The following is a 12,860-nucleotide window of genomic DNA, read 5'->3' as shown; positions in this document are numbered from 1 at the left end:
CTGAGAAGATGATGGAAAAGGCTTGCTATTGCTAAACCTATTTCTTCCACCATTATTGTTGAAGCCTTGTTGAGGCTTCTGTTAGTCCTTCCATGAGAAATTTGGATGATTTCTCCATGAAGGATTATGGGTGTTTCCACAGGGTTCTCCCATATAATTCACCTCTGCCATTGCAGGGTTCTCAGGATCATAAGCTTCTTCTTTAGAAAATGCTTCTTTAGTACTGTTGGATGCAGCTTGCAACCCATTCAGACTCTGAGAAATCATATTGACTTGCTGAGTCAATATTTTGTTCTGAGACAATATGGCATTCAGAGTATCAATTTCAACAACTCCCTTCTTCTGAGGTGTCCCATTGTTCACAGGATTCCTCTCAGAGGTGTACATGAACTGGTTATTTGCAACTATTTCAATAAGTTCCTGAGCTTCTGCAGGGGTTTTCAGATGAAGAGATCCTCCTGCAGAATGGTCCAATGACATTTTTGACAACTCAGACAGACCATCATAGAATATACATATGATGCTCCATTTTGAAAGCATGTCAGTAGGACACCTTTTGATCAATTGCTTATATCTTTCCCAAGCTTCATAGAGGGACTCACCTTCCTTCTGTCTGAAGGTTTGGATTTTCACTCTAAGCTTGCTCATCTTTTGAGGTGGAAAGAATTTGGCCAGGAAAGCATTGACCAGCTTTTCCCAAGAGTTCAGGCTTTCCTTAGGCTGTGAATCCAACCATGTTCTAGCTCTGTCTCTTACAGCAAAAGGGAAAAGCATAAGCCCGTAGACCTCAGGATCAACTCCATTGGTCTTGACAGTGTCACAGATTTGCAAGAATTCAGCTAAGAACTGATGAGGATCTTCCAATGGAAGTCCATGAAACTTGCAATTCTGCTGCATCAGAGAAACTAATTGAGGCTTAAGCTCAAAGTTGTTTGCTCCAATAGCAGGAATTGAGACGCTTCTTCCACAGAAGTCAGAAGAAGGTGCAATGAAGTCACCAAGCATCTTCCTTGCATTGTTGGCATTGTTGTTGGGTTCGGCCATGTCTCCTTCTTTTCTGAAAATTTTTGTCAGGTCCTCTCCAGAGGGTTGTGCTTTAGCTTCTCTTAGTTTCCTCTTAAGAGTCCTTTCAGGTTCAGGATTAGCTTCAATAAGAATGTCTTTATCCCTGTTCCTGCTCATATGAAAAAGAAGAGAACAAAGAAAATATGGAATCCTCTATGTCACAGTATAGAGATTCCTTTATGTGAGTAGAAGAAGAGAAGAATAGAAGAAGGAGAAGAGAAAAATTCGAACACAGTGAAGAAGAGGGGGTTCAAATTTTGAGTAGAAGAGGAGTGTTAGTAAATAAATAAATAAATAGAAAGAGATGAGAGAGAGAGAATTTTGAATTTAAAAAGAATAAAAGGAAAATATTTTTGTTTTTATTTTAATTGTTAGTTAGAATTCGAAAATTAAAAAGAGAAATAAAATTAAAATTAAAATTTGAAACAATTAGTTAATTAAAAAGAATTTTGAAAAAGTGGGTAGGAGTTTTCAAAAATTAGAGAGAGAAAAAATTAGTTAGGTGATTTTGAAACAGATATGATTGAAATAGAAAACTTTTAAAATCAAACCAAAAAGTCAAGTAGTTAATTGAAAAAGATTTGAAAATCAAATTTGAAAAGATAGGAAGTTAGAAAAGATAAGAGGTTAGGAAAGATTTTGAAATTAAGTTTTTAGAAAGATATGATTGAAATTTATTTTGAAAAAGATTTGAAAAAGAAATTTAAAAAGATTTGATTTTTAAAATTAAAGTTAATTACTTGACTAACAAGAAACAAAAAGATATGATTCTAAAATTTAAAAATTGCACCTTTCTTACTAGGCAAGTAACAACTTAAAAAAATTTTTGAATTAAAACATTAAATGTTAGTGAGATTTTCGAAAATATGAAGTAAGAATAAGAAAAAGATTTTGAAAATCAAATAAAAAATAAAAAAATTTCAAAAATATGTAAGGATAAATGAAAAAGATTTGATTTTTGAAAAAGATTTGAAAAGATAAAATTTTGAAATTGAAATTGATGAGTAAAACAAGGAAAGATATATTTTTGATTTTTGGATTTTTAGTAAAGAGAGAGAAAAAACACCAACTTGAAACAAAGCATAGAAATTATGAATCAAAACAACTAATGCATGCAAGAACACTTTGAATGTCAAGATGAACACCAAGAACACTTTGAAGATCAAGACAAACATCAAGACTTATTTTTGAAAATTTTTAAGAAAAGAAAAACATGCAAGACAGCAAACTTAGAAATTTTCAAACTTTAGACACTTATAATTCAAAAATGCATATGAGAAACAAAAAAAGACACAAAACATAAAAATGCAAAGATCAAACAAAGAAGATCATCAAGAACAACTTGAAGATCATGAGGAACACATGCATGAATTTTTCGAAAAAAATTTTTTAGAAAAATAAAAAAAGGATGCAATTAACACCAAACTTAAAATTTGATACTAGACTCAAACAGGAAACATAAAATTATTTTTGGTTTTATGATTTTATAAAAAAAAATTTTTCTGTATTTTTCAAAAATTATTTGGAAAAAGAAAAATAAGGATTTCAAAATTTTTAATGGGAATTCCAGGAATCATGCAATGTTAGTCTAAAGCTTCAGTCTAAAAAGATTAGACATGGCTTAACAGCCAGCCAGGATTCAACATATCTCATGAAACTCTAGAATTCATTCTTAAAAATTCTGAAGAACATATATTTTTATTATTATTAATTTTTTTTTATTTTTTTGTGTATTTTCTTTTGAATTTTTTGAAAATTAAAAACCTTAAAATTAAAATAAAATTACCTAATCTAAGCAACAAGATGAACCGTCAGTTGTCCAAACTCGAACAATCCCCGGCAACGGCACCAAAAACTTGGTGCATGAAATTGTGATCTTTAAAACGGCGCCAAAAACTTGGTACGCATGTTCATAATCTCAATTCTTTTTCACAACTCTGCATAACTAACCAGCAAGTGCACTGGGTCGTCCAAATAATAAACCTTACGTGAGTAAGGATCGATCCCACGGAGATTGTCAACTTAAAGCAAGCTATGGTCATCCTTGTAAATCTCAGTCAGGCAGATTCAAATGGTTAAGGGATTTTGATAATTAAAATATAATTAAAATATAAACTAGGATAGAAGTACTTATGTAATTCACTGGTGATAATTTCAGATAAGCGTATGGAGATGCTTTTCTCCTTCTGAATCTCTGCTTTCCTACTGCCTTCATTCAATCATTCATACTCCTTTCCATGGCAAGCTTTATGTTGAGGGATCACCGTTGTCAATGGCTATCGTCCGTCCTCTCAGTGAAAATGGTCCAAATGCGCTGTCACCGCACGGCTAATCATCTGTCGATTCTCGATCATGTTGGAATAGGATCCATTGATCCTTTTGCGTCTGTCACTACGCCCAACACTCGCGAGTTTGAAGCTCGTCACAGTCATCCCTTCCCAGATCCTACTCGGAATACCACAGACAAGGTTTAGACTTTCTGGATCTCAAGAATGGCCACCAATAATTATAGCCTATACCACGAAAATTCTAATCATGAACCAGGAGGCTAAGAGATACACACTCAAGCTATTGCAGATAGAACAGAAGTGGTTGTCAAGCACGCGTTCATAGGTGAGAATGATGATGAGTGTCACGGATCATCACATTCATCAGGTTGAAGTGCGAGTGAATATCTTGGAATAAGAATAAGCTTGAATTGAATAGAAAAACAATAGTACTTTTCACTAATTAATGAAGAACAGCAGAGCTCCACACCTTAATCTATGGGGTGTAGAAACTCCACCGTTGAAAATACATAAGTGATGAATGTCCAGGCATGGCCGAATGGCCATCCCCCTAAACGTGATCAAGAGATCAAAAGTGATACAAAGATAGTCTCAAAAATGATCAAAAGATGTGAAATAAATCACTAAAAGTAGTTTTTACACTAAACTAGTAACTAGGATTTACAGAAATGAGTAAATAATGCAGAAATCCACTTCCGGGGCCCACTTGGTGTGTGCTTGGGCTGAGCATTGAGCTTTACACGTGTAGAGACTTCTCTTGGAGTTAAACGCCAGGTTGTAGCCTGTTTGTGGCCATTAACTCTAGTTTGTAACCTGTTTCTGGCGTTTAACTCCAGAATAGGGTAGGAAGTTGGCGTTTGAATGCCAGTTTACGTCGTCAAAACTTGGGCAAAGTATGGACTATTATATATTGCTGGAAATCCCTGTATGTCTACTTTCCAACGCAATTGAGAGCGTGCCAATTGGGTTTCTGTAGCTCCAGAAAATCCACTTTGAGTGCAGGGAGGTCAGAATCCAACAGCATCTGCAGTCCTTTTTCAGCCTCTGAATAAGATTTTTGCTCAGGTCTCTCAATTTCAGCCAGAAAATACCTGAAATCATAGAAAAATATACAAACTCATAGTAAAGTCCAGAAATGTGAATTTTACATAAAAACTAATAAAAACATAGTAAAAACTAACTAAATTATACTAAAAACTACCTCAAAATAATGCCGAAAAGCATATAAATCAGTGTACGCAAACATAGAAAGCCTTCCTCCTGATCAAATCGTTCCAACTGTGGGGTTGAATATCGATCGTATTGAAGCTGCAAATAGGAAACTTGTTTTGGGACTTGGGAGTTCAACTGCGGGCATATGTTAGAAGGATGAATGATTAATAAAAATTGAATTAAATTTTGCTTGTTCTGTATCTTGTTTTGGATTGATTAAAATGAATGATGGAATTTTTATTGTTGTTGAAATTTTTGTTGTTGTTGAATATTCATTCGATTAAAAAGAGAAAAAAGGAACTAAAAGCAAAGTGTCTTGTTTTCAATGTTGCAGGTCTCATTTAATTTGAGTTGAACAATTTGGTTATGTTGGCTGTGTGATTTTCTCACATGTTTGTGCTAAATGAACAATTCGAAACTATAAGTACTAGAGACAATAAAGCTCAAATTTTCTAGACAATTTTTTAGAATTGCATTAATTGACATCATATTGTTATTGTTGGTCGTCTTTTCAGGTGTGTGTCACTTATTAGAAGCTTCTCCATGAGAAAGAAGATGTATGAACATGATGGAGTTTGTAATTTGTAGTTTATATTTTGGAGATTTATAATTCCTTGTTTTTCTTGTCCTATGTATCTATCTAGTTCATTAGGGTTCTTCAATGTATCTTGTTAGTTTGTACTTTAAAGTTTATATGTTGAAGATTTATAAAATAATCTTAGTTAAACGAAAGATATTTGAACTATCTATGTTATTATATATTATATGAATGTTGACTTGCTGAGTAAATTAGTTAATATATTAATTAATTAAAAAATAATATAATTTGGCAAATCATGCGTGTAATTTGTATTAAAAAAATTATTACAAAATAAATAGTGTTTTGTAACTAAAGAAAAAAATGTTACAAAATCAAGTTACATTTTGTAACAAAATTTTATGATAGGAAAAAATATATTGTTACTAAATATTCTGAAGATCAAAATTTGTTATCACTTTTGTAACGACTTTTGGTTTTTTTGTATCAGAAAAATTTGTTACAAAATATTACCTTGAATTGTAACAGTTTCATTTTTTGTTACAAAAATTTTTTGTAAAGGGACATACTGCAACGACTCCTTTTTTGTTACAAAATCCTTTTGTTTCAAAATTTCGATTTTTTGTAACATTTTTTTTTGTTACAAATATTGCTTTTTCTTGTAGTGAAATTTCCATCAGGCGTAGTTGAGGATATGATTGTCAGGGTTGGACCCTTTGCTTTCACCACTGACTTTGTGGTATTGGATATGGATGGGCACAAGAGTGCATCCCTTATCCTAGGAAGACCCTTCCTATCTACAGGCAGAAACCCCATTGATGTCCAAAGAGGGGAAGTAATCCTGAGAGTCAATGAGGATGAATATGTGCTAAATGCCATCAAAGCCATGCATTTCTTAGGCAATAAGTAAGTAATTGGATTGGAATTTCATGCATCCCTTAATTCAATTAAACATGGTTGTTTATGTGCTTCTTCATAAGATTTTATGCAAATCTTACTTGATGATATGAATGGTGCAAAAACCTTATGATTATAGCAAACTTTAATGCAATTATTTGATTGATATTTGGTGGAAAAGAAGCAAGGGAAAGGCAGAGCTTTGATGTATTACTATTTTGCTGTGACAGGGGAGAAGAGCACAATACCTTAGCGCTACGCTCACTCAAGTTGAAGAACGCTACGTTCCCCTGCAACATAACCCTTGGTGCTATGTTCCCTTTTAAAGAGCACTGCGTTCTTCACCAAGGAAGTTTTGCTAGCGACACGTACGCGTAGATATGAGGAGCGTTCTCCTACCAAGAGCGCTACATTCTCCACCAACAAGCGCGTGCGACACATTCAAAAATGGATTCAAGATTTGCCACCCATGCGTACGCGTTGAAGTGGCATTTGAGGAAGATCCACGTGAACGCATGGACTAAGAAACAGCATGGAAGTGGTTTTCTGAAGTCCACGCGTACGCATGGGCGACGCGTACGCATGGGAGAGCGTTGTTGACAAGAGCGCTACGCTCGCATGAAGAGCACTCTGAAGATGACGCGTACGCGTAGGAGACGCGTACGAGTGACAAGGGCTGCAGAGAGAAACGACGTGCACGCGTAGGTGATGCGTACACATCACAAGTGCCACAATGATGAACCACGCGCACGCGTGGGGGACGCGTACGCGTCGATTCCTGAGTGCTCCGTTTTCCCAAAGAGCGCTACGTTCTCCTGGAGATGAATATTCCAACTAACAGAAAAGCCCATTTTGAAGAGTTTCCAAGTACACCTAAAGAAGCAAGTATACTATTATAAATAGAGGGTATCTTAGATTATTTTGGGGGGCTTCTAGATCTTTGTTTTAGCTTTTTTACTTTTATTTTTAGATCTCTTTTGTACTTTTGCATTTTACTTTCTGCTGAGACTCTACTTTCTGTTTATAGTTTTATTTTCCAGTTCTGAATATCAGTTCTGGGTTTTGATTTCAGTTTGCAGTTCTCTTTTCGTTTCTATGCTTAGTTTAATTTCAAATTTTAGAATTCTGTTTGCACTTAGAGCTATGAGTCACTAAACCTCATTTTCACTAGGGGGAGGAGCTTTGTTGATTTTCAATGAATTAATACTTCTTCTTTTCTTCTCAATTCAAGTTTATTTATCTAAGATGAAACTCTTGTTCTTCATAGATTCAATTACTGTCGGGAGAGGGATTGAATCTATTTAAATTATGTGATAAACTTGAGAAAGGAGTCATAGAATTCAATTTGGGGTTTATCCTCTCATGATTCTCCTGATTGATATATTCTGGGTTGGTATGTGAGATGTAACTACCCTGAATTGAAATCCTAAGAGTTATGTGGTTTTTGGATTAGAAAGTGAGCTTTATCTCTTCTCATGACCAATTAGATCGCGAGAGTGGCAATTGATTGTGTTGAGAGAAATTGAGTCACCAAGAGATTGTGACTTAATTAATTACAATCTGCCATAGATCTATCCGCATGATTGAGAAGAAATTGATCACCATTAGTTCTGATCCCTAATGATCTCACTCACCATCAATCTTTGCTTCTGTTATTTTGAATTTCTCTTTACCCAGTACCCAATTCCTTGTTTACATTCCTGCAATTTATAATTTCTGCCATTTACATTCAGCTTTTACTTTCTTGCAATTTAAGATTCAGCTCTTTTACTTTCTTACTCTTTAAGTTTCAGTCATTTAAATCTCTTGCCATTTAAGTTTCAAGCAATTTACATTCAGCATTTTAGATTCCCTGCAATTTACTTTCTGTTAATCAAATAATACTCAATTCATCAATATTCGCTTAACTATACTAATCACCTCACTAAAGTTGCTTGATCTATCAATCCTCGTGGGATCGACCTCACTCTTAGTGAGTTTTATTACTTGATGCGACCTGGTATACTTGCCAGTAGTTCATACATGTGAAATCTAATTTTCACGTATCAAGTTTTTGGCACCGTTTGATGCACAGAAACTTGTCTCTCAACAAATTTCTCTTCGGCAAGTATACCGAATTGTCGTCAAGTAAAAACTCACAATAGAGTGAGGTCGAATCCACAGGGATTAATGGATTAAGCAATCAATGGTTAATTGATTATCCTAGTTAGACGAATCATATTGGAGTGATAAGTAACAAGGAAATGTAAATAGCATAAAAGTAAAGAAAGCAATAAAGTGCAGAAAAGTAAAATGGCAAGAAAAGTAAATATAAGAACTAAAAATAAAATGAACATTGGGATCAAGAGATATTGCAATCCTCTGGATCAAGTTCATTCTCATCTCTTCCTCAATCAATGCATTCATTGATCTCCTTGACAATCTTAAGTGATTGGATCCCAATTCCTTGGCAATCCAATCTCTCTAAGCTTGAACAATTTCCCAATTCCTTGATTTAATTGCTCATGGGAAGAGATAAAATTTGGTCACTGATTATACCACACACATTCATAGATCAAAGTATTGGTAGGATTAAATGTCACAATATCCATCTAACCCCCAACCTAATCCGATGTGAGAGAGCATTTCTAGCATGATTTCCTCATTCCTCTTCCAAGGTTCAGAGGAAATCCAAGTATGAGCAATTTCTCTTCCGAGACAATTACCCAATTGGATGAAGATCGAAAGCTCTCTAGTAAAATCAAGAGAAAAGAAAGAAGAAGAAGAATAAGAACTACAATTGATCCATTGAATCACAATAGAGCTCTCTAACCCAATGAAAAGAGTTAGTTGTTCATTGCTCTACTTAAACAGAAAAGAAAGAAAGTGAAGAAAAATAAAGATGAAGATTAAAACTGAAATTGAAACATCAAAATTCATAAATGAAAAGTACAAAGAAAAGAAAGAGAAGGAAAAGTGTGTGAGGGGAGGGAGTCCGAAGACCCCTCTTCAATCCCCAATTCCAGAATCAATTTAATGTAGAAACTAAGGCCTTTTTATAGGCTCTCCTAAATTACAAAATGAAATGAAATTAAAAGCAAATTACAATGAAATGAAAATTAACTATTCTAGATGCTTCTTGTGACCTTGATTGGTTGACACTTGTGGGCTTGCTTCCTTGTGGTTGGGTGGTCCTTGAAAGAGAAGTGAATCAAGTTGAGGTCCAGGTGCTAATCGTTAGTACTACCGTTAGTCACACTAACGCTACAAGTGTGGCGTTAGTGCTGAAGTTACTGTGGCTAACGTCACACTTGCTACCCAGTTGGTGTTTTTGGGGCTTAAAAGATGCCTTTTGTTTGTACTCCAATTTCATGCCCACTATAGACTATTATATATCGTTGGAAAGCTCTGAATGTCATCTTTCTAACGCAACTGGAATCACCTCGATTGGACCTCTATAACTCAAGTTATGCTCCCTTGAAGGGGACAGGGTCGCTGGCATAGTCGCTGGCGTTATTGGCAAAAGTGAGTGCCAATAACGTCCGCGTTCAGGGGATTAGTATTGCCAGGTTCTGAAGCTCAAACTTAATGTCCACTGATAAGCGGATAATTTATACACTTTTTGGCAGTGTTTTTACATAGTTTTTAGTATGATTTAGTTAGTTTTTAGTATATTTTTATTAGTTTTTAAATAAAATTTACATTTCTGGACTTTACTATGAGTTTGTGTGTTTTTCTGTGATTTCAGGTAATTTCTGGCTGAAATTGAGGGACTTGAGCAAAAATCAGATTCACGTGAAAGCTTCAATGCTCAGCCTAAGCACACACCAAGTGGGCCCGGAAGTGGATTTCTGCATCATTTACTTATCTCTGTAAACCTTAGTAACTAGTTTAGTATAAATAGAACTTTTTACTATTGTTTTTACATCTTTGGATTATCTTTTGATCCTTTGATCACATTTAGGGGGCTGGCCATTCAGCCATGCCTGGACCATTATCACTTATGTATTTTCAACGGTAGAGTTTCTACACACCATAGATTAAGGTGTGGAGCTCTGCTGTTCCTCATGAATTAATGCAAAGTACTATTGTTCTTCTATTCAATTCGAGCCTATTTCTTCTCTAAGATATTCATTCGCACACAAGAACATGATGAATGTGATGATTATGTGACGCTCATCATCATTCTCACTTATGAACGCGTGCTTGACAAACACTTCCGTTCTACATGCAAACAAGCTTGAATGCATATCTCTTAGCCTCCTGATCTACGATCAGAGTCTTCGTGGTATATGCTAGAATTATTGGTGGCCATTCTTGAGATTCAGAAGGTCTAAACCTTGTCTATGGTATTCCGAGTAGTATCTGGGAAGGGATGGCTGTGACGAGCTTCAAACTCGCGAGTGCTGGGCGTAGTGACAGACACAAAAGGATTACTGAATCCTATTCCAGTATGATCGAGAACGTAGCCATTGACAGCGCATCTTGGACCATTTTCACTGAGAGGACGGAAAGTAGCCATTGACAATGGTGATGCCCTACATAAAGCTTGCCATGGAAAGGAGTATGAAGGATTGGATGAAAGCAGTAGGAAAACAGAGGTTCAGAAAGAATAAAAGCATCTCCATACGCTTATCTGAAATTCTCACCAATGAATTACATAAGTATCTCTATCTTTATTTTACGTTTTATTTATCTTTTAGTTATTAAAACTCTATAACCATTTGAATCTGCCTGACTGAGATTTGTAAGGTGACCTTGCTTCAAGCCGACAATCTCCGTGGGATCGACCCTTACTCACGTAAGGTTTATTACTTGGACGACCCAGTGTACTTGCTGGTTAGTTGTGCGAAGTTGTGAAAAAGAACTAAAATTATGAACGTGCGTACTAAGTTTTTGACGCCGTTACCAAGGAATGAACGATCACGATTTTGCATACCAAGTTTTTAGCGCCGTTGCCGGGGATTGTTCGAGTTTGGACAACTGACAATCCATCTTGTTGCTCAGATTAGGTAATTTTATTTTTAAGCTTTTTACTTTTATTTATTTTCGAAAAAAAATAAAAAAATAAATATTTTTGAAAAATTTTTAAAAAAATAAATTATTCTATGGCTTCAAAATTTTTAAGAATGAATTCTAGAGTTTCATGATGATCTGTTGAAATCTGGCTGGCTGTGAAGCCATGTCTAATTCTTTTGGACCGGGATTTCAACTTATCATCACAAAGAGTCCTTGGACTCCCATCGTATCAGCTGTTGTATGCCTGATTTGTATGTTAAAGCTTGGCTGGCCATTGGCCATGTCTAGTGTTTTGCACCAGAGCTTTCAATGAAAGCTTGGCTGGCTAGTAAGCCATGTCTAATTCCTGGACCGAAGTTTTAGACTAACATTGTATGATTCCTAGAATTTTCACTAAAAATTTTGAAATCCTTATTTTTCTTCTTCCAATTAATTTTCAAAAAATACAAAAAAATTTAATAAAATCATAAAACTAAAAATAATTTTGTGTTTCTTGTTTGAGTCCATTGTCAATTTATAAGTTTGGTGTCAATTGCATGTTTATCTCTTGCATTTTTCGAAAATTCATGCATTGCATTCTTCATGATCTTCAAGTTGTTCTTGATGAATCCTCTTGTTTGATCTTTAAATTTTTCTTGTTTGGTGTCTTTTCTTGTTTTTCATGTGCATTTTCAAATTGTTAGTGTCTCAACATTAAAAATTTTTAAGTTTGGTGTCTTGCATGTTTTTCTTTTCTTAAAAATTTTCAAAAATAAGTTCTTGGTGTCCATCTTGACATTCAAGGTGTTCTTGATGTTCATCTTGACATTCAAGGTGTTCTTGCATGCATTGTGTGTTTTGATCCAAAATTTTCATACATTGAGTCTTTTTGATGTTTTTCTCTCTCATCATTAAAATTCAAAATTAAAAAAAAATATCTTTTCCTTTTTCTTCTCAAAAATTTTCGAAAACTTGAGTTGACGTTTTCAAAACTTTTTAAAATTTAGTTGTTTCTTATGAGTCAAATAAAATTTTCAATTTAAGAATTCTATCTTTTTCAAATCTTTTTCAAAAATCAAATCTTTTTCATTTTTTCTTTCATAATTTTGAAATTTTCAAAATTTATTTTCAAAATTTTTTTCTTATTTCTATTTCATATTTTCAAAATTAATGCTAACAATTAATGTGATTGATTCAAAAAATTTTAAGTTTGTTACTTGCCTAGTAAGAAAGGTTCAATCTTTAAATTTTAAATCAGATCTTTTTGTTTCTTGTTTCATACTCATATAAGGAATCTCTATACTGTGACATAGATGATTCCATATTTTCTTTTGTGTTCTCTTCTTTTTCATATGAGCAGGAACAAGGATAAGAACATTCTTGTTGAAGCTGATCCTGAACCTAAAAGGACTCTGAAGAGGAAGCTAAAGGAAGCTAAAGCACAATTTTCTGGAGAAAATCTGACAGAAATTTTCGAAAAAGAAGGAGACATGGCCGAAAATAATAATAATGTAAGGAAGATGCTTGGTGACTTTACTGCACCAAATTCCAATTTACATGGAAGAAGCATCTCAATCCCTGCCATTGGAGCAAACAATTTTGAGCTAAAGCCTCAATTAGTTTCTCTGATGCAACAGAACTGCAAGTTTCATGGACTTCCATCAGAAGATCCTTTTCAGTTCTTAATTGAATTCTTGCAAATCTGTGATACTGTTAAGACCAATGGGGTTGATCCCGAGGTCTACAGGCTTATGCTTTTTCCGTTTGTTGTAAGAGACAGAGCTAGAATATGGTTGGACTCTCAACCTAAATATACCCTTAACTTTTGGGATAAGCTGGTCACGGCTTTCTTAGCCAAGTTCTTTCCTCCTCAAAAGCTTAGC

The 12,860-nt window shown here is 34.6% G+C and overlaps 1 non-coding gene across 1 annotated transcript; it reads left to right on the top strand.

Moving 5' to 3' along the window:
• The first annotated feature begins 534 nt into the window (after positions 1–534).
• On the top strand, positions 535–642 carry LOC148567329 (small nucleolar RNA R71). The gene has a single exon (XR_015882185.1). It is a non-coding gene; the product is annotated as a small nucleolar RNA R71 (small nucleolar RNA).
• The last annotated feature ends 12,218 nt before the right edge of the window (positions 643–12,860 follow it).

The sequence above is a fragment of the Arachis ipaensis genome, chromosome B4, assembly GCF_059453495.1.
Source record: "Arachis ipaensis isolate K30076 ecotype BB chromosome B4, ASM5945349v1, whole genome shotgun sequence".
In the NCBI taxonomy this organism is placed as follows: Eukaryota; Viridiplantae; Streptophyta; class Magnoliopsida; order Fabales; family Fabaceae; genus Arachis; species Arachis ipaensis.
This window is presented reverse-complemented; position numbering and strand designations above follow the sequence as displayed.